This window comes from Prionailurus bengalensis, chromosome B2, assembly GCF_016509475.1.
Source record: "Prionailurus bengalensis isolate Pbe53 chromosome B2, Fcat_Pben_1.1_paternal_pri, whole genome shotgun sequence".
Classification (NCBI taxonomy): domain Eukaryota; kingdom Metazoa; phylum Chordata; class Mammalia; order Carnivora; family Felidae; genus Prionailurus; species Prionailurus bengalensis.
Genome location: NC_057349.1, coordinates 107,937,077 through 107,960,267, shown reverse-complemented (window position 1 = coordinate 107,960,267; position 23,191 = coordinate 107,937,077). Strand labels below are relative to the sequence as shown.

At 35.8% G+C, this 23,191-nt stretch overlaps 1 non-coding gene across 1 annotated transcript; it reads left to right on the top strand.

Annotated features, from left to right (window-relative positions):
- The first annotated feature begins 9,406 nt into the window (after window positions 1-9,406).
- Window positions 9,407-9,538, top strand: LOC122490696. Its single transcript, XR_006299229.1, has one exon. It is a non-coding gene; the product is annotated as a small nucleolar RNA SNORA72 (small nucleolar RNA).
- Window positions 9,539-23,191: the final 13,653 nt, after the last annotated feature.

Below are 23,191 nucleotides of genomic sequence, written 5' to 3'. Positions count from 1 at the left end.
TCTCCCATGCCACCTAATCTTTTCTCTGCTTCTGTCTTCATGTCTCTTCATATCTTCTGTGTTGTCCAGATCTATTTACTCATTTATATATGAGTCAAAGACTGCTACTCCCAATTCTAGCTTAACATCCTTTATAAATTTAAATGCTGACTAGGGAGAGTCCCCATGTCCTAGCTCCAAATTTCTATGAGAAAGAACCTAACTGGCCACACAGACTACTGATAAGCTATGGGTTATTTGAAGTGAGTGTCACATGGGTGGCTGCCCACTCAGCAGTGGCTGTTAGAACACGCTCTGTGAAAAAGACATGGGTATTATAGGAAACATGTCTACTTTAATAAGGGGACAAAACATCAGCTTCTCCTAGGAACTATTCATTAGGGTACTTGAAATAATCCAGTTGATTTTGACTTTAAAGATAGTGTCCAAAAACCAATCCGGGAAATTATACCATAGGCACAAAAACAAAAGGCATTTAAAAAACATAAAAAGATCCCCTGACATCTCCTAGAAAGAGATGAATGGTCCAAACCATGGGGATTATTGCACTGTTCTACCAACAGACCACTCCTAAAGACACTCACTTGAAACACTTCAAATGAGAACCAAACTTTGTGATTTTGGATGGAGACCCTGTCCACCAAAGAATGTGTTTTGTTCAGCAGTTTTTGTGGGGAAAAAAAGCATGGACAAGGCTACTTATTACTTAAAAATTAAACAAAATATTATAAAATTCTTCCAAGTACACTGCCTTTTGTACTACTTTTATTTACACACATCAGTAGAATCACTAAGATTGCTTTAATCATAAAAATTTTAAAAAGTGAAATTATATCCTCATTAAAAATGAATGTTTACTAGACATAGACAAGATGGGGGTAAAGCTTATGCATAGAACTGAGAATACTGGACAGAAGGAAAGATGAGATTAAAATTAATATGTAGGAGGGGAGCCTGGGTGGCTCAGTTGGTTAAGCGTCCAACTTCAGCTCAGGTCATGATCTCGCGGTCCATGAGTTTGAGCCCCGTGTCAGGCTCTGTGCTGACCACTCAGAGCCTGGAGCCTGTTTCTGATTCTGTGTCTCCCTCTCTCTCTGACCCTCCGCCATTCATGCTCTGTCTCTCTCTGTCTCAAAAATAAATAAACGTTAAAATTTTTTTTTAATTAATATGTAGGAAAAGCATAAAATAAAGCTATGCTTTACCACAGGAAAAGAAAATTGGGGGATTACCTATAGGGCTGTTCAGTTGTGGTAAATTCTCATAGAAAAGCTAGACTGGGGATACTTTTGGGGAAAAAACCAATATGTAAGAGCATGAGTGAGAAAAGGAAGAAAAGTTGGAATGGGCTTTCAACTGGCACAAGAAAGGAGTGTTAAAGAGCAGAGATTTGCACAAAGCAGTAACTGTTGTTTCTGAGGGGTTTCAAGAGAGGAGAGATTAAGGCAGAAAATTTGACAAATTCATTTGGCAAGAATATATGGCATAAATGGAATGATGGAGTGGACAGGGACTCTGACTTTGCCCTATTATAATCAGCATGGAGCTCTTCAGCACTGAAACACACCTAATCAGCCCAGGACCTACATATGTACACAGTGTCCATTCCCTGTGACCTACCATAGCAGGCATCACACATCACCCTTGTCCTGCAATCAAAATTCACCTCTCCTAAACACTGCTTGATTTCTGATTCTGACCAGATGCCAGATCTCAGCTAAGCAGGACACAAGAGGCACTCACTGTCATGTCCCCTGCCCTAAATAAAACTCTTATCTCCTCTCAATCCCAGACAAATCTGAATGAATCTCACTGCGCACAGAGATGAACGTGCAGAAGTGGCTCCTTGGGGGTCAGAAGGCAAGGAGAGAATGGAACAACAACAACAACAACAAAAACAATCATGAGAGAGAAGGGGGAAAATACCAGGTACTACCAGGAGGAGAGATGGTGAGAAAACAAATTTAAGGCTGACGTGGGGTGAAAATGAGAACTATAATGGGAAAAAGCAATCGGGAGAAGAAGACACAGGAGAAACATTTGAGAAAATAAAAGGAAAGGGAATGCAGAACCAGACAACAAAAATTAATAAAAACCATATTTTTTTTTAAAAAGGAGATAATAAAAATAACAGAAAAGCAAAGCAAGTGAGCTAAAGAAAGGAAGAAGAGGAGAATCCATATGGATTGTGCATCCTTTTGGCCATCTCCGGCCAGGGTTACTGTTGCAAATCCACACTTTTTCTGGCTAATCAGCAAAAGAGAATGAGAGAGATAGAAACCTCTGCATAGAAGCTAGGATTATCCCCTTGGATAATCAATAAAAGGGCATCAATATACCTAGTTTTAAATTATTCAGTCTTATAATTTGCTTGCATGTGGAAACCACCTACCTTTTGAAATACATTGCTTAAAGTGAATAGCTTGTCCTTCCACATGCAACCAATAACTAGCCTACTAGCCTTACTGCTTCATACCAGTGTAACATGAATAATTCACTAATTTTTTAAAGGCAACAAATCACAAGGACTTAAAAGGAATTAAGCTCACAGTGATATTAACTCAAGAGTTTGCCTCAGCTTCCTCATTGTTTTTCTTAATATAATTTATTGACAAATTTATTTCCATACAATACCCAGTGCTCATCCCAACAAGTACCCTCCTAAATGCTCATCACCCACTTTCCCCTCTACCCTCCACCCCCATCAACCCTCAGTTTGTTCTCAGTATCCAAGAGTCTTTTATTATTTGTCTCTCTCCCTCTCTGTAACTTTTTTTCCCCTTCCCCTCCCCCATGGTCTTCTGTTAAGTTTCTCAAGATCCACATATTAGTGAAAACATGTGGTATCTGTCTTTCTCTGACTGACTTATTTCACATAGCATAATACCTTCCAGTTCCATCCATGTTGCTGCTAATGGACAGATTTCATTCTTTCTCACTGCCAAGTAGTATTACATTGTACATATAAACCACATCTTCCTTATCCATTCGTCAGTTCATGGACATTTAGGCTCTTTCCATCATTTTGCAATTGTTGAAAGTGCTGCTATAAACATTGGGGTGCAAGTGCCCCTATGCATTAGCACTCCTGTATCCCTTGGGTAAATTCCTAGCAATGCTAGTGCTCGGTCACAGGGTAGTTCTATTTTTAATTTTTTGAGGAACCTCCACACTGTTTTCCAGAGCGGCTCCACCAGTTTGCATTCCCACCAACAGTGAAAGAGGGTTCCTGTTTCTCCACATCCTCCCTAGCATCTATAGTCTCCTGATTTGTTCATTTTAGCCACTCTGACAGGCATGAGGTGGTTATCTCAGTGTGGTTTTGATTTGTATTTCCCTGATGAGGAGTGACATTGAGCATCTTTTCATGTGCCTGTTGGCCATCTGGATGTCTTCTTTGGAAAAGTGTTTATTCATGTCTTCTGCCCATTTCTTCACTGGATTATTTGTTTTTTGGGTGTGGAGTTTGGTGAGTTCCTTACAGGTTTTGGATACTAGCCCTTTATCCAATATGTCATTTGCAAATATCTTTTCCCATTCCATCGGTTGCCTTTTAGTTTTGTTGTTTCCCAGGTGATATGTGATGAGTCCTTCTTCATACTTTTCTATGTCACCAATGGCACGGCACCAATATTGAATAATCATTAAAAAGCTTAGAGACATACTTGCTTGGAGAGTCCAGTGAAAATCTACAAAACTGTTCACAGTTTTTACAAGGTCCTTATTACTCTCTTTTCATTTTGTTCAACTATTTAAAATAGTAGTTAGAAATTTTTTGAAGAGTCCTGTGGGGTGTTAAGATTAATGGGTTTCAGATTTTCGCTGATGTGCGTGTTTTCATCTTTTAGAAAATCCAGTTCACCTAAGAACTTGATTGATTAGAGGCATAACAGTCCACCATTTCCTCAGAGACTATGCCACTCAGGGAGGTGGGTAGGCAGAGCACCAGAAAGAAATCTGAGTAACCAAAGAATACACATTCACACTCCTGAATGACTTTCATGTGATGGCTACCATTTGTTCGGCTCAATTGTTTTCGTAATTGCTATGGGATTATTATATATGTCTCCCCAAAATTTACATGTTGAAATCCTATGTCCAGTATGATAGTATTAGGCAGTGAAGGGTTTGAGAGATGCTTCGGTAATGAGGGTAGATTAGTGTTAGGCTCATGAATGGGATTAGTGTTCTTTAAAGGAGACCCCACAGAGATCCCTAACTCATCCTTATTCCACCATGTGAGGACACAGTGAGAAGGTGCCATCTATAAAACAGAGGGCATGCCCTCACAGACATCAAATTGGCCAACACCTTGACCTTGGACTTCTCAGCCTCCAGAACAGTGAGAAATACATTTCTGTTGCTTATAAGCTATCCAGTCTGTGGTATTTTCTGACAGGAGCCTGAACGGACTAAGGTAGTCAGAAATATCAGGGTAAAGATTTTATTTTTAGTTATACTGGTATGAAATATTCCATACTGGATTATACGTGTATTGTAGAAAAATTGGAACATAAAGATAAGCAAATACATTCAAGTAAAAACTAACCATAATTTCACTATCAAGACAAAATCAACACTAAATTTTTGGCCAATTTTTTTCTTTGTGTACATATTTTTAACAAGGTTGTCTTTATATTATTTGGAATCTTGCTCTTTTCTCTCAATAGGATATCACAAATATATTCCACATGGATAGATATAATTCCTCTACTTTCATTATTAACAAATGTATGTTACACACTGTATTATATACATAACCTTCTATAAACAATTAGATATTAAGTTGTTTATATTACTTTTTAAAAGAAGAGTACAATTAATCTAGAATTTTCAAAGAAAAACTTGCCCTAAATAAAGAAATTACCAGTCAAATCACATTAAAAATATTATTAAGCAGAAATTTAGAGATCTCAGTATGTCCTGACCTGAGTACAAAAGGCAGATGCCCAAATATGTGTAACAAAAGAAATCTTGATCTAAAGGAACATTATTTTCTCCAAAATATTATACCTTGTCCATTTTTAAATGGAAACCTTCTATTATCATTTAACAATTTCTTAATGAACTATAGCCAATGACTATTTGCTATGTATCAATATAATAAGTTTGCTTTTCAATTTTGGGATTGATGCTCTTATTATCACTGTTATGTAACTGCCCCACTACCTTTTAGTTGTTTTTTCTAATTCTAATTTATCATGGCCTCAGATACTGGAGACCTAAGTCCATTAACATGTGTATATTAAATAAGGCCCAATAAATCTATGAGGGAAGTATTGGAGCCAGTAAATATCAACCATTGGTTTTATATATCACTTTCACTTACATTAATTTATACAATATTTATAAAAACGTGGAGATATGTATTAGATATTCTATGCTATTACAGACAAGGAATGTGAGATTGAGAGAAATGAAATGTTACCCAATGTTATCTAGCTGTAAAACTACAACATAAAGGCTCAAACCCAATTCTTCTTGTTCTAAATTAACTCTAAGAACTTTGTTAAAGGCAATTTCAAGTCCTTCCCCTGCTTCTGGCTGAGGGATTGCAATCCAGAGGAAAGTTTCCTAAAGCATGTTTCATCAAATACAAATGATACCAGGTATAGGTATTATGCAATAAAAGAGGAAAATGCTGGATCAAACAACTTGCTTTACTGCAGGACTCCTCAGAGATTTTAATATCCCAGTGTGCTTCATAAATCTTCAAAAGCAGCATTTTCATAACTACTTGGGCCTCTGAGGTGACCCTCTGTAACAGCATGCCTCTTCAGGCTCCAAGGAGCAAACTGCGGAAATAATGTGCCAGTGGGGCAGGAGTGGGTGACGGTGTTCACCTGCCCAAGTAAGTAAGGCCTGATTGTCTTAGTCTTTGCATTCACTTCTCACTTACACTTTGTTAACATAACATAGATTAAAATATAAATTGTAAAGGCTTGATGTGTATGTAAACTGTTATCTTTTGATAATATAGAAAATTACTTCAAATGAAAGGGATAGATAAATCTTCTAGGAGTAGCCAGAGAATCACCTATAAACTACTATGAATGACATTTAATCAGATAAAAGTTAAAATTCACAGAAAACATGTACATAAAATGGAAACTATTACACTGGATTTGGAATTAAACATGCCATGACAGCAGACCAGACGACCGTTGTACCACAACCTCCCCCTGTGATATGAGACATACTGTTCTTAGATCTTCATGATCTATAACAAAAAGAGAATCCCCAATGTAATTTAACCTTCACAAATTGCATATAATTGAACAATCCTCAAAAAACTCAGCAAATCATTTTTAAAGTAGCTAAATCTATTTGTAGTTTATTAAAATATTTTTATGAAGTAGCACCATTTTAGAATAGTAACAGAGAAAGTCAGTATGTAGCCCATGAAATAAAAGATTTTCTGAAGGGAAACTATTCCCCAACTTGCCTTCTCAATAAGGTTTTACATCATGGAAATATTCTTTGCAAAATGTTTCCATCAACATCTGTGAGTGGAAATTTTGCTAACCATTTTATGTTTTTCATCTTATTTAATATTTAAAACAGCCTAACAAAGTAGGTATTATACGTTATAAATAATCTCCAGCTTTACAAATAACAAAATTGAAGTTGAGAAAGATTAAGTTTTCTGCATAGGCAGATCCAGGACTGGAAGCCAGTCCACCTAATTACAAATAACTTTCCTTAACCCACCTCTCTCTGTGATGTTCATAGTCAGGTAACTATTTCATACATTAAATATATAAAACACCCTGATGTTCCTATTTAAATCATACAGTAGCCATGGAAGCTTTAAAAGGAAGTATGTATTCTCAGTAAGGTTCCCCTATTTTACTTTAGCAAGCTTCTTATGACAAGAAAACATCCCTTCATTCACTTTGACCTGTAACTAACCTCCACTCTTCAATTGGAAGTCAAAAGACCATGGCATCTCATGATTTCGTCTTCTCTTCAGACATTTCTGCTGTCTCATCAAGGCCTTTACAAATGGAACTTAAGTATGATTAACTATAGTACAAGTTAAACCTCAAATAAAAACCAACAGGGCATATATGAATGACAAAGCAAGCCAGCTCTAAGGCCCAAGACAGCTTTACCAGAAAACTGGTAGATAACCATTCTGCAATTTTGGATTTTGCATAAATTAATTTTCATTCAAAATTCAATAAAAGGGAGAAGAAATCATATGACTAATTTGGCCTTCAGTACAGAAGTTGGAAGTGGTATGCCTGAAGGAGTCTAGAAGGACATCCTATCAATCAATCCACAATTATTTATTGAATATTTTCCACCACTACCATTGTGCCACATGCTTAGAATCTCAACCACAGAGTTATCAATTGGGGTTAAATCATGACCAGAAAACGAGTATAAAAGTGAACAAGTATAACTATGAACATATATCACTTGGATGCCAGTAACTCCTTGGTGACTACTATTACAGTAGCATAATATAACGCAGAGTCCCAAGGGGATAGAATGAAACATAAATTATGACTCATTCTGGAGAAGTCACATCAATGGAGTGAAGCTCTGAAGGACCAAAGATGCACCAGACCTGTGGGGCTTAGTTCCAGAAGATAACATCATTGTATGGTACTGGATACTAAGAAAGTGAAATAAAGGAGAGTGTTAAGAAAGAATATTAGGGCCACTCATCAAGCTTACCTACAGCTAGTGAGTGCTTTTTGTCCTCCACTTGTCTATGTAAGTTGATGACCTTTTACAAGGAAAATGCATTCTGGCATTTAAAGCTAAGACCTCACATGTAGAAAAGAGTCCCTCCCCATACAATATTGGAAAAAATCACAGAGGTCTATTACATAAAACTGGCATCATTATACATAATTAGAGCTCTTGTTCAAAGAGAATTACAAAGGGACAAGCACAGATTTTTCTGGTATCTCTCTCATTGGCAGAGTGCTCATCTTATAACAAAGCATGTCCTCCATCCTGTGGTATGCTAAGTGTTTAACTGGTTCTCCAAGGGGTGAAAAAAGTTTATTACAAAATGTACTACCTTAAGAACATTTAGCTCCCAATTTACAAATAGTGATAAAATATGTGATAACCATCACTATAAATTCCATACCAATGACTTTAGTGTGACTTGTTTCTTATAAAATCCATTATCAGTTTTTTCTTTTCATCCTATGCCCAACAATAGTGCCACAAAGGTAAACTATGTTTAAATGCTTGATTATGATCTTATTCCAAAAAGAAATCTCTCATGTTATTGACAAAGAAGTGGAGTTCTGACATAAATGTTAGTTGATATTTTCTTTTACATTATAGAGTGAGTCTAAAGTGAAATAACAAAACGTTTGTCAGACTTCATTCAGTTTTCACTGACATGAGCAATCTCTTTGCTGAATCAGATAGTAGTTTCAAATACTAGACAAATATTTTCGCCATTTTACGAGCTATTCACAATGTAACAGCTACAGACACATTTTTAAATTTAATCTGCATTAACATTTTCTCCATTTTTTAAAAGTCCAGACAATGAACAAAACAACAACTGTAGCATTTGTCATTTTCATGGTGTAAATACTTCCATCGTGGTTGGTTCTGGACTACCAATGCAGGACGGGGAAAAGCAGGTAACATGACAGTATTTCCACCATACAGACACCACGGATGTAAATAATATCCAAAGCATAGATAATAGTAACCCACTGTAAAATAAGTAGGAAGTGACAAGTCCAGGACTTACTACCTTTGTTTTTAACATAATGTTCAATTACAAGTTTATGTAAATTAATTTTTGATAATCGCTATTTAACAAAAAGCAAAATCGCTGTAAATTTAACAATGGGCTCTTTCGAACCTGTGTGAACTGGCTTCACAATGTCCCTGCCTCTATCCATCCTAACTACCAGAACAGTATGCCTCCCTTCTTACTCTTTCTAGATACGTTTCTTCAGTTACAGAATTGTTTTGGAAATTCCCTACTACTACCTCTTGGTTTTTAAAAATTATTTCCTGAACTGGAATGACATCTGAGAGATAAGTAATGGAGGTGAGGAAAGGTGGGTCAATGAACCATTAAAGACCAACTATGAGACAATGCAAACAGCTGTGGTGTGATGAGTCAGGAACCCTGGGCCTGAGACCCAGCCCTGGTATCTGCCTTTTCAATTTGGAGCTTCAGACTTCTTGTCTGTAAAGTACAGTTCCTAACCACTCACCTCACTTGTATTTTGTGACAAATACATAGGAAAATATTTGTGAAAGTGTATTATAATTAATATTTATGATACAAATCATTTAATAATATGCTATTCTTTCAAATGAGTTTAATCTTTTACAACTTTTTCTTAGAAATGCCTACAAAAAACACATACTATGTTTTGAACTTATGAATTTTTAATTAATTGATAAAATACTGCAAATATTCTTGCTGTTCTGATTTTGTAACCATCAGGGCAAGCTCAACATTTGCTAAATTAAGACCATGCATGTGTCTCCAGACTTCGTTCTTTTCCTAGGTCTGGTTTTATAAGTGCTGGAGATAAAACCAAGTCTGATTTATACGATGCATTTTTTTGATAGAGTGAGAGAGACAGCATAAGCAGGGGAAAGAGGGGGAGGGGAGAGAGTGGGGGGAGAGAATGCTAAGCATTCTGAGCATGGTGCTCAAACCCATGACCCTGGGATCATAACCTGAGCCGAAATCAAGAGTCTGATGCTCAACCGACTGAGCCACCCAGGGGTTTTTATATGATGCATCTTACATGGGAAGTGTCTATGACTCTAAGTATCTTTGATCAACCTCAAGAACACAGCTAGTGTAATAACTTTTGAAGATAACCATGGTTAGTTTGATGATTACCAGTTTTCATTTACTGAATTGTAAAATGATTGTGTTTTATTTTCTGATTTTAATATCATGAGAAGCATGCCAGAACAGACTGATGAAGAGTAAGTTGTGCAAAATTTTTCTCCAATAAAACGGGCCAGGGGTGCCTGGGTGGCTCAGGTGGTTAATTAAGTGTCAGACTCTTGGTTTTGGCTCAGGTCATGATCTGACAGTCATGAGATCGAGTCCCACATGGGACTCTGCTGGGCATGGAACCTAGTTGAGATTCTCTCTCTCTTTCTCTTCCTCTGCCCCTCTCCCACTTGCATGCTCAAGCTTTTCTCTCTCTCACTCTCTCTCTAAAAGCAAACAAACAAACAAACAAACAAATAAAAACCTGGCCAGAGAACTTTTAAAAACACTGTGTTCATTTTAGTTATTCTCTTTACGTCTTTTGTTTCAACACACTTTTCTGAAGATAGGTTTAGAGAGGATGTGGTGTCAAGACTTTCATATAGTAAGAACTATACACACAAGTTTCCATGTTCCTGTTTTCGTAAAGGGAGGGCACTAAGTTCCTTTCCTGTAGTAGGCTTTTAAGAGAATTAATTTTCATAATTCCAGTCTCAGGACATTGTTAACATTTGAAATCTTATAATGTTTTGGAGGAAGCAAGGTTCAATACCCAAAATTTAACCAGAATTACAATATATAGTCCAGTTTAAATCTACCAAATATGAGTAGCAAAGAGGATTAAATGAGTATGTTTCTCCCACCCAAACTTTTGTCAAAGGCTGAGAAAAGTTCTACTGAACTCTGATGAAGAAGGATCTTTCCTAAAGGTGTGCAGAGGTTGGGGTAGAAAAATGTACTTGGACAATTTCAGAATAATCCCAGGTCTTCAATAAATTGCCCATAGTGTGTTTTATATAATTTTTGTCCTAAAAGATACACAATGAAGTATGTTCGTTGTTGACAATTTTGGGAAACTGCATACTACACCTCTCAAGTATGTAGCATAAAATCCTTTTCCCACATCAGTTAATATGCTTTGGAAAATTCAGCAGAATGAATCTGGGAAAAATACTGATTTAGATACATCTTGATTTACAGACATGAAGGGGGCTAGTTGCGTGTATACTGCACAGCCTGTTCTGGGCTCTAAGCAAGGCTGCAGGAATGTCAGAAATCACAACATCTTTTTGACTTTCGCATCAATCAATCCACATAGGCAGCCTTCAATATGCTATCCAAGTATTTAATGAACCTTGAGTCAGAAAACTCTCCTCTTAACAGCTATATAACAAGCATGGGTGGGTCAAATCCCCACTTTCACAGGTGAGGGAACTGGCTTGTTTCAAGCTAACATTAGTAATTTTAGTTTGCGTCTGAAGTTAATCTAACTTATGTGGCTATAAGCCACTTAGGTGCTTATGTGGCTATAATTTGGAAAGTGTAGCTGTAACAAACCAGAATTTTCTTGTTGGTTGCTCAGTTATCCAATGTTTAGAATTTCTTTTTTTTTGATACAGGAAATTGGTTGTATTTTAGATCTTGATTGCTACTTCATTACAATTGACAATTTATGATTAAAGACATTTTCTGGTTTAGAAAAAATCTTGTATGTATTACAAAACAAGCATATTTGGTTATGAGCATTTTCCATTATAGAAGATACCAAATATATCCAAGAGAGCTTGAAGGCAGGAATGACATTCAAGAAATCAGGATTTCACATCCAACTCATTAAAAAAAAAAACTTATGACACAGTTTTTGATTTCTCTGAGCCTCATTTTGTTTATCTTTCAACTGCAATGATTGAGGAATATAATATGATGTTCTTTCTAAAACTAAATTTGCCGACTATTTCCTTATAATTTTCCTAGAGGGTCCCTACAAGTATTGACTCATTTAAGTGGTTAGTTATAAAATATTACTATCATTTCTGGATTTTATATTCCTAACTCACAATAGGCCTTTACATAAGAACATACTTTGAAATAGGTCCTTTCCTTATACAGAAACAGTCCACAGCTCTTTTGTTATTATAGCTATGCAGTGGTGATTACTTTGCTTTTAGTGACTGGGGTATATAGAAGGGATATGAAAGTTGACAGAAAATTATATGAAAAGCCACCTACTCCAGATAAAAAATGAAACATCTCTGAAGGTATAAGGCAATGAAACACAAAATCTTATTTATTTAGCTATACCTTGGTGTTTTACCCTTAAGAACATACCAATTCCATGGAGATCTAAAGAATGTTTGAAAATACTTCCTTTTTGTTTTTCCTTCTTTCTTTTAATACCTAACTCCAAGTCCTCCTGTTGGTAAGAGTTTCTTCCTCACCCCCTAACTGATCCTCTGACCTGCCTCTTCCTCTTTATAGTTCTGCCCCCTAGACAAAGAGCTCTACAATCCACACTTCCTAGCCCATCTCAAGACATATGCTTCTAATTCAAGCAAAAGGAAAACTAAAACAAAAAAAAATACAACTTTCAACAGAAATAAGAATCATTTTACATGCAAGTGAGTGTGGTAACTTCCTGGCTCCTACAGGGTCAGGTACAGAAGTGAAAATGCCACCTGAGTGACTCCTTAGATGATATGAGCCCTTCTTAGAACTTATTTATTACACAGTAAAGAAGAGTAGGATGTTCTTTCTGTAAGCCTCTACCACTGACAGTGTAGCATTTTTAGATTAAGCCATGGGAAATCTAGCATGATTTACAAATACAACAGCCCAAGAATAACAGCCTTTCTGCCACCCGTGATTGGCACTGCTATTATAGACTCTATTACAATCTTATCTCGATGTCCAACAAAGCTATTCATTCAGCAACTAAGCTCACGTCAAAGACAACGCAGAGGCTCCTTATTTGCAGAAAAATGTTTTTCAAAAACACAGTCTCATTGCTCAGACAGAACCAAGTGTGTACATGACATGGTGCAAGGTGCTTATGATAGAAGGTGGCAGGCAGGAAATGAAGTTGAAACAGAAATACCAACTGAGAAGGTGTTTAATCTTTGAGGTGTGAGGTATTACATTCTAGCACTCTCTGATATCAGGCATGAAGGGAAAAAGTAGCTAAAACATATGGGGGAAAATACACTTAAGTCCCTTTGATGTCTGTGTCGGCAAAGCACTTCAGCTTTCACATCCAGTCTTTAATAAAACAGCTGAAGTTCCTGGTTTGTAAATAAAGGAAGCTAAGAGATTGCTGAGTAGAGTCTGTTGTACACATAAAAATGAAACCTCACTTCAACATATGCCTGAAACCACTCATCTCAATATTCATGCACACATATACGTATACACACCTCTTAGAACTATCTTATACCTCCATTCCTGCTTTTCATAGGCCTGTAATTTTAAATTAATTTTTATCATGGAAAACTAATGAATTCCTACAAATGCATATATTCAAATTTTTGAGGAAAGTTGGATACCCCTCTTTTCCCACAAGGCAGAAACTGAAGGCGAAAAACACTGTGGTGATAAGGCCAAATCCATGTGACTCTCCACATGGAATGATCAATAAAACATGTAACTGACTTTTCAGCAGGAGTAAGGGGCAGATACAATAGCAGCAAACAAAAAAGGAGATTTTGCCAGTGATGCAGAGCCTCCAAATCCATAAGAGCAGCAAAGACCTCTTAGAGATTAAACATGAGGAAGATAAATTTTAACACCAAGAGAATCCAAACCACACCCACACTGGTCTTCCCCGTGGATTATGCTGATGATCCATATAGCACAGATTTGTAGACAGCAATTCCTTCTCCAACTCCACCCTCACCAATGATGCACATGTGAGTTTCCACACTTCTCTGGACCTACTACTAACACCATCTCCTACGAAGAGCTAATGGGTGAAACTTAGAAAGCATGCAAAGAAATTTGTGCTCCTTAAGCAGGTCTATTCCATTCACCCAAGACAGTTGCACAGAATTCCAGAAACTAAGAATTGGCACTGAAATCTGAGATGGCCTGAATACAGTTCTACCCAAAAAAGAATCCTCTCAATTGCCCTTCAGTCTGTGGTGATGTCTCTGCTTTAGTATCTTCCAGATGCATGCATTCTCAACAGACATACAGATATGATGATGGTTCAAATTCAGGCCACTATAAATTTTAATGAAATCTATCTCATCTTGAGTTGTGATCTGGTCCCCCATGGTTTTTACCAACAGATTCTGCCAGGTTCTTGGAAGAGAGAGATAAAGAGGTATTTTGTAAGAGGTCATTGGTTAATTATTTTAGTTTTTTGTTCTAGAAACTTTTTAACATTGACATTGAGTATATCAACACCCAATCTTTAAAACTTGTACGATTTTAGAAAAATGTCAGTCTCTTCATGTGGTGCCTCCAAGTTAATCATGATTTTTTAAATACTACTGATGGAAATTCTGCAACTCTGTTATAAACTCCTTCAATAAATGATAGGGTAATTTATTAAAATTAAAATGATTTTGTTTAAATGAGATAAGTGTCAGGGGCACCTGGGTGGCTCAGTCAGTTAAGTGTCCGACTTCAACTCAGGTCACGATCTCGCGGTCCGTGAGTTCGAGCCCCGCGTCGGGCTCTGGGCTGACAGCTCAGAGCCTGGAGCCTGCTTCGGATTCTGTGTCTCCCTCTCTCTCTGCCCCTCCCCCGTTCATGCTCTGTCTCTCTCTGTCTCAAAAATAAATAAACGTTAAAAAAAATAAATAAATGAGATTAGTGTATTTTATTGTTTCATAATGTATTTCAGACTTTACTTTTCCAATTGGAAAACTGATTTTATTGATCTTGAATATGGAAGAAAAATAGCTGAGGAAAGCTCTTAGTAATACAGCATCTAGGAAACCATGGGCTGATCTCGTCCTTATCCAGCTCACTCCCTGTCCTCAATAACACTCTGTCACAATTCTCTACTATTCTAGCCTTTTACCTATGCTCATATTCTTCCAGACCGTAGCCACTTTTTTACACACATGTGGCATTCTATATTTTGGGAACTTTACAGTCTGGATTCATAACAGCATATTCTGTGAAGTGCATTGATTTTTTTTTGTTGGTATCCCCTTTATTTTTTTCCCTAGGAATAATAAGCGATATTACTATCAGATTTTCACATTTTTCATTTCAAAAGTACCTCAGTTTATGGTATGCATGTCTCTTTTTTCCCCCATTTTTGGAACCCAGCTTCTGTCAAATCTAGAGGTATGTTTGACAGGGACTAATACTTCTTTATTTCTCTTTTATGCATCCTACAACATTTTCACCCAAGATTCCAATCATTTACAGAATTCAACTCCAAAACTGCTTTATTCCATCCAAGCAATAAAGTCTTGGCAGGGCTCTGTGCTGTGACTACCTCTCTCAGATTTAGAATTCAGATGTGAGAGGGTTTCATGAATACACATATTAACACATGTAACTGGATTAAGAAGCAAAGTCACATTTTCCTTACAGATAGTAAATCTGATTTGGCTGACTGGTTTGACATGAGGACTGACTTTAACAAATGAGTAAAATAAACATCTTCCATATATTAGCTAATTCTATAGTTCTGAGATTGTAACAATAATATATTGAAAGTGTGTGAAAAGAAAGCATTTTATCAAGACTACTTATCACTAAATGTGTATCAAAATTAATAATAATAGCTATTGAATACATCTCAGTAAAAAATAGCCTTTTTGGTATACTTCCTATAAATTAAGAATAAAATGACTCTAATGACAGGGTGCTAAATCTTTTTGCAAGTTAGGACCAAAATTGATGAGAACCTAATTGAATTGTCAGCTGATAGATTAATAAAAATATTTTTGATGATAGATCACTATATGAATTTTTGGCACAAAACTTGGAAGGAGTTCAAAGAATTGTTATTGCTACCCCAGAACTCTTTCCATTTTTATCTTCTTATTTATGATAATACGTTTTTTCAGGGCTTACATATATGGAGAATATAAAAATATAAAAATAATTTATGTTGAACTTTGCTTCAATCAAATAACTAATATTCATTCAGGAGCAAATAAGTTATTCTTATTAAGAGATTTTTCAGTAATATTTTATTTTTATATTTAATAAGTATTTACAAAAATATATAATGTTATGTTGTTTTGTTCAACTGGGTAGTAATAATTTTCACGAACTCAATCCAAAAGATATTTGTTAACACTTAGAACTTTATGGCCAGAAAAATAAAAATAATTAAAAATTTATACAATTACTTTTGTTGTAGAGAAATATGATAGGTGACCAATAAAAGACTTTAAGCAGCATAAAATTATATTGTATTAGAGTAAAATTTACTGTAAAAATATAATGGAAATATGAGTTCAAAGAAGAAAGCAAAAATCTCAGTTAAGCAATACTGCTATCCCAAAACATTTGCCAACTATTAAATAAAGCTTGTGTATTTTTAAATAAGTGTTTCTTGAATCATGATATTAAAAAACTGGAAGGGAAAATAAAGGTTGGCTATTACACTGGTCTTCATACTTATTTGGTGGCATTATCTGAAATAATTCTGAGTAATTTTGTATTCCCTCAAATATTAAAATGACTTCTACATTTTCCATCTTAAGTTGAAATGGTTACCAAAGATGTAATTTCTGTCATAATATAAATAATAACACTTAAAACTTTCAAAAGCAGTTAAATTCACTTTTTAAAATATAGCCAGAGGGAATCCAAACACTATGGCAGTTTGATACGAGCATCATCCGTGTTGTCCACGTCACTGGTCAGCTTCTGCAGTATCACCTCTCCTGTTATGCTTTTCTCAATGGTTCCACTGGGCTTCTCCTATCACCTCTGTCCTTTCAAATGCTGGTGGTAACTATTCATTTGCATTTACTTTGTGTTCATATACATTATCTACTTGCTACATATCCAGCACATAGTAGGTGCTCGGTAAATGTTAGTTATTATGGTCATAATACTATCTTCCTTGATAAATAATTCAAGTACACATTATTATCAGTTTCACACACATTGTTTTATACATATCAAATTTTAAGTATTTTTCCATTTTTTCAAGAGTACTGGGCAATTTGTTAGTTTTACATTTTCATTTAGACATTTTCTTTTCCTTTTCAGATTGCTACTTAAAATATATATTCAGAATCGGGATATTATCTCAATGACCATGACTTTAATACACTCTAAAATTTTCATTTTATGATTAAAACATTATCACAGAGTGATTTTTCACCTAGTTGAACTAGATAAGTAGTCATTGACCAAGTTAGCCCTGGAAACTGGATAGAATTTAAGACACACTCTCTACTCTGGAAAATGAAAACACCATCAATGCTATTCCACACTCTGGTTGTACATTCAACCTGCCGGCCAACATATACCATTGCTTTTCCACTATCAAAGTTTATAACACTTATATTGTTTTATATAACTATTATTCTCATGTTTTATGCCTAAGTTTTAATTCTAAAGATTGAAAACCATTAATATTATTATGTAAATATTATTCACTACAGGACCCGGTATAGCAATTGGACAAATAACAGAAGACAAGCAATTTTATTTTGAAAGCTGTTTTCTTGAAGTATATCAAAGGCTTGTGTTCAAATGAGTTATTTATTTTAAACTCTCAGTTATTCAATTTGTTTCATTTATCTGGGGAAGATTTCTTGTTAGCTTGTTTTTTTGTTTTCTCTTGAAAGTTTAACATTTTCCTCCAACTCTCACATTTATTTTCTTGTTCACAAAAGAAATGTTTGCCTCCTTGGCCAAATAACTAAGTCATGAAGCTTCTTAATCAATAAAATATGTTGAATAGAATATTTTTTTGAAAACAATCTTCTTAGAAAACCTGCTATCTCTTCTAAAGTTGATGCACGTTTTTCATTTTGACATTTCTTTTAATAGCATTCCAAGTTTAATGTACTATTTTTTTTTTTTTATTTCTGTGCTGTCCTCTTGCTTAGTTTCCACTTACGTTTTGGTGGGGTACATTCTTAAATATATGTTTTTAAATAAACTCCTTCCAAGTTTGAATATTTATCCTTTGGCCTTCACATGTGATTGAGAGATTATCTGGGGTAAAATTTCTAGGTTCAAAATAATTTTGCTCAGATTTTCAAAGCTTTATATTATTTCTTGCTTTTCATTTTACTCAAATATATGTGCATTGCTGATTTCCCACTTATATTTATGTATCAAATAGTAAGCTTATAATATAAGCATCAAACACTGGCTGCCCCAGCACGTTTATAGTTCTGCTATTCCAAGAGGCTTTCTCTATGAACCTAAAGACTGGCTGCTTAAAATAGTGCTTATTCTTAGACGTGAAAGCCTTGAATAATTACACTATGGATATTAATCATGGTAGCCCTAAAATTCAAAGGGTAATAATTCAGGAACTTAATTTGATGCTCTTGCACAATGGCCTGCAGGTGGGAAGGTAAATAAGCCAACCTCTGGAGGTGTAGATAAAAATATAGATAGCCACAGATGAAATGGAGCCAATATGATAATTAAAGTTATCTTCCTCATCCAGCAAAAATGTTTACATGCCGTAATTTTACCACTTTTCCTCTCTTGACTGAAAATTTTCTTAATTCAGGAATGAAGATAGTGGGTAGTAAATAGACAACATAGGATCAGAAATCTCATTATCTGTGCTCTAGGCATTTCTGTCACTAATTGGCTATAAGCCTCTAAGAAAAGCCATAGCCTCCTTGAATCATAACACAATGATACTTGAGGTCCTATCCACCCTAAAATTCTATAATATTATGAAAATAAATGTCCACAAATAGTCTTTCTGTTCCTGGATATGTACAACACAATCAAGCATTAAGCATATAGGAATCACATATCGACATATATAACACATTTATATACTCATTTTATTAAACAGGCACTGTATTTAGTGCTGACACCTATCTTTCTCCTCTCCAGGATGCTGTGACTGGTCTCTACATGATTTTCTTATCCCACACAACCTATTGATGAGTTTTAAAGCACACAGAAGCAGAGGAATGCTTGAATTACAGTACTATAATGTTTAATCAACAATATGAAACTAAAACAGTTTTTTTTAACGAAACCTCCCTTTCCATATACAGTTTTGTTTTTTTCTTCCTGACTCATTCTTACATCAGTCAGCTCAGTAAACCCACCTTTAACATCCTATTGGTTCAGTGTCTATGGTCTTAGAGATCTCTTCCCATGTTCAGTGTTTTGGCTACTGTCTAATGCTGTTGTCACATATGTCATGTTACCTTAGATCCAACCACTTCTCTTTTTCATAAAATTGCAAAGTGACCTTCACATTCTTTTCAATAAAAAAAAAGCCTTAATCTATGTAATTGGGCAAATATGTGTTTTATATACACAATTGGGGAAAAATTATCATTCCTCCAATTTTCCATGTAACCTAGTTTTATATCTTACAATAACTAAGATTATTGAGTATATATTTATTGGTTATTTAATAAGAACATTTCTATACCATATGGTTTGTTTACCTTATTTAAATTTTTTTAATGTTTATTTATTTTTGAGGGAGAGAGACAGAGCATGAAATGGGGGGGGGGCAGTCAGAGAGAGGGAGACACAGAATCTGAAGCAGGCTCCAGGCTCCGAGCTGTCAGCACAGAGCCCGATGCGGGGCTCGAACTCACAGACTGTGAGATCATGATGTGAGCCGAAGTCAGATGCCTAACCAACTGAGCCACCAAGGGGCCCCTATTTACCTTATTTAAATACATTACTTCATTTGGGTCTTTGAATTAATCTGGGGCATAAAAAGAGAAATGTAATCCATGTTTTACAGATTGGGAAAATGAGACAAGAAGACGCTGAAGAATGAGCTACGGTTGTATTCCAGGATGCTGAAGCCAATCCCATTAATATTTGCTGCATCCTTCCACTAATAAGATTTTAATTATATTTTTAATTTTTTCATATTTGTTCTAATGTCAGCTCAACTTCAGTACCTATTTTCTATAAATCTTTTTTATCCCAAATTTCTTTCATTCATTAAGCATATATTAATCAGCCTTCCAACATAAGTCAGATTCTGTGCTAGATACTAGGGCTACTACAGTATACAAACTCAGACATGGCTCCTGCTCTCAGGAAGCATGGACCACTAAAGGCAAGACATTAATCCAATAATTCTGAAAACAAATGGATGTTATAACTGGCAAATGCTACAAAGTGAAAGCAACCAGTGTCCTCAGATCCTGTACTTGGGAGATGTGACCTAGTCAGAGGGGTCAGGGAAGGCGACCCTGAAAAAGTGACATTTGAGCTTTGGTTGAACAATGAAGCAAGAGTTTTACCAGAAAAGAGGAGAAAGAGAAATCAACACATTCAAAGACCTTAACAATAGGAAGCATGACAACTGGGGAGTAAGGAAAGTCGCCCAGTGTGAATAGAAGCAAAAGAATCAGAGAGAACATAATTTAAGATGAGACACGAGAAGAAATGGAGGTCAGGCTCTACAGGGTTTTAAAGCTAAGGTTAGTGAGTTTTGTCTTTATCCAAAAAGCAACGGGATTGTATAATTTAATTTATATGCAATTTACAGAAGAAGAAAATCCACAGAGACAGAAGGCACATCAGTGGTTGTCAGGGCTGGAAGAAGAGGGGGAATGGAGTGTGACTGCTAATGGATATAAGGTTTCTTTTTGAGAAGATAAAAATATTCTAAAATTAGGGATAATTCACAACTCTATGAATATACTAAAAACTATTGAATTGCAACTTTAAAAGAATGAATTTTATGGCATGTAAGTTATATCTTGATAAAGTTATTATTAAAAAATAACAATAGAAAAGTATAAAAGATTTTAAGAAGAGAGCTCTCTTACTAGGATTAGAGTTTTAAAAGGATCATGCTGGCTTCAGTGGTGAAAAAGATTTGAGAGTGGAAAAAGAAGGGTGCTATAATAACCTAAGTGAGGGAAATTTAGAAAGGAAAACCAATAGGACTTAATGATAGATTGAGCAGAAAAAAACAAATAAAAATGTCCTTTTCTAGCTTGAACAGGGAATGGATGTTTGTATCATTCACTGACATCGTGGTAATGGAGGATGATCAGATTGGAGGGGATTGGGGGGCGGCGGTGGATACTGAATTCAGTCTTTTCTTATGTTGTGTAGGGGGTTCCCTGGAAAGATGTTAAATAAAAATTAGGATATATAGGTCTGAAACTCAGAGTAGATTTCTCAGTCAAGAGAAAACGTACAAGTCTTCTGCATATAAATTAAAATAATAGGCATGGATAGACAAAAACAGCCTTGAGAGAGAATACAAGGTGAGAAGAGACCAGAATTGACCCTTGAGGAACTGGCCTCAAGTTGCTGGCCATGTAAACAGTAAAAGTGGAAAAAGAAAAATAAACAGAAGCCAGAGAAATGGGAGAACTAGGAGCATGTTCTGTCAAAGAGGACAAGGGGAGCATTTCAAAAACCGCTATGGCAGCTCTCATATTAAAGTATTACATTGTTTCTTACCTCGTTCTTCCACTAGATTATGAGTTTTTTGAAGGCAGGCATATTTTCCTCTTACATTTACTTCACTTAGTACTTGGCCCACATGAAGCAATCAATCAATATGTGTGGTTTGCAACTGAATGTTTAAATTTGTTTTTGGTGAAAAAACGGTTACATTGGTAAACCAATTTTTTAAAACATGCCTTTGGGACAAAGAAAAAGAGCCCATAATTCTATACTAGAAAAACTTTAATGCAACAGACAAAAGGAAAAGTCATTTTTCCTAAGTAAACAGAGAGATACATCTAACTCCATAGTACAGTGCAAGTGCATGGCGTAAACAGAGGTAAATGAAAATGACTAGCAGCAGCAACAGTCTAGCAGCAATTGTGGTAAAGGCAGAAATGCACAATAAAATTGAGGCTTGCTTAAATTGAAAAAGGAGCCAAGATATTTTCAGAGTTAGATCTTTTAGGAAAAAGCCAAGCCAATGAACAGGAACAAAAATTAAGGAGGCTGAGGAAGAGACGAATTTATGAACCACGGCTACAATTTGGCTCCCACTTACCCAGGATTCAAAAGATGTCACCAAATCCTACTCAGCAGGATTGTTAATAAACAAGCCTACCGTATGGAAAGTATGTAAAAATCAACAGTATATTCATAATTATACATATATACACATAAGGAGTTTAACTACTTAGTTACTTCGTAAACTATTTGCATTATTCTTTTAATTTGATTCTTTTGCTTTTACATTCTAGCAGCTTGTTGAAAGCCTACTGACCATAACCTTGATGTTTAAGCAGAGACTTCATTAGACCAGATGCACTCAACTGCAAGACATCTTCACAGCTGCCCTGAAGAAGTCTGGGTATGGCAGAGTAACTGAGTCTCACCCAGTGCCAGCTAATACTACTCTGAGCTGGACTGAAAATTTCACCCTAACCAAACTTGCTTGAGCAGCCCTGGTCAGCTAGAGCTTTGTAAATTAAAGAAAATCTAGGATCTGCATTTGGAAAGTTCATCACATCCTTCTTCCTCATTCCAACCTGTGTCAAAAGTTTCACAAATGACACATCACAAAAAGGGTTAGACATCTCCCGTAAGTCTCATCTTATCTTCTCTTGCTCTCTTACCATTTCATATATTTCTTTGCTGTACCTCTTTTCTTCTGGAGATCTGTAACATATACTTTCTCCTAGTAGCTTTATTTTTAAGCCTTTTTGAAAAGCACTAACTTATTCTCTTAAACTTCTTATGTAAAAATTAGTCAATAATGCTCCCATTTATATGCTCTCATCACCTTTTCCATTGGTAACCACATTGCCTGATAATATGTTCTCGACCTGTTATCCTGAAGCAGTAAGACTTTTTTTTTAATATAAAATCTTTCTGTCTCATAATTTTCTTTCTTCACCCATGCTGAGGATGCTTTATTTCTAATACTGCCAGCCAGAGGCACAGATACTGAACAATTTCAATTCCTTCTCCTTTGTCCAAATTTATTTAGATGGCTATTTCTTCTCTTATTTTTCTGAATGCAGAAATATAAAAGTAAAGGTACTGCCTTTCAGTTTGTTTTTCATTTATGTGGAACAACTAGGCACTTAACCCTTAAAAGCAAGCATTCTTTTCTTTTTCTTGAGAGAGAGAGAGAGAGAGAGAGAGCGAGAGCGAGAGAGCAAGTGTGAGCCAGAGAGAGAAAGAGAGAAAGAATCCCAAGCAGGCTCCACACTGTCAGCATGGAGCCTGATTCAGGGCTAAAACTCATGAACCAAGAGATCATGACCTGAGCTGAAATCAAGAGTCAGAGGCTTAACTGGCTGAGCCACCCAGGTGTCCCCCAAAAGCAAGCATCCTTAAGTTTTGGTGCAAATAAGTTTTCTTGGCTATCAGGACCAT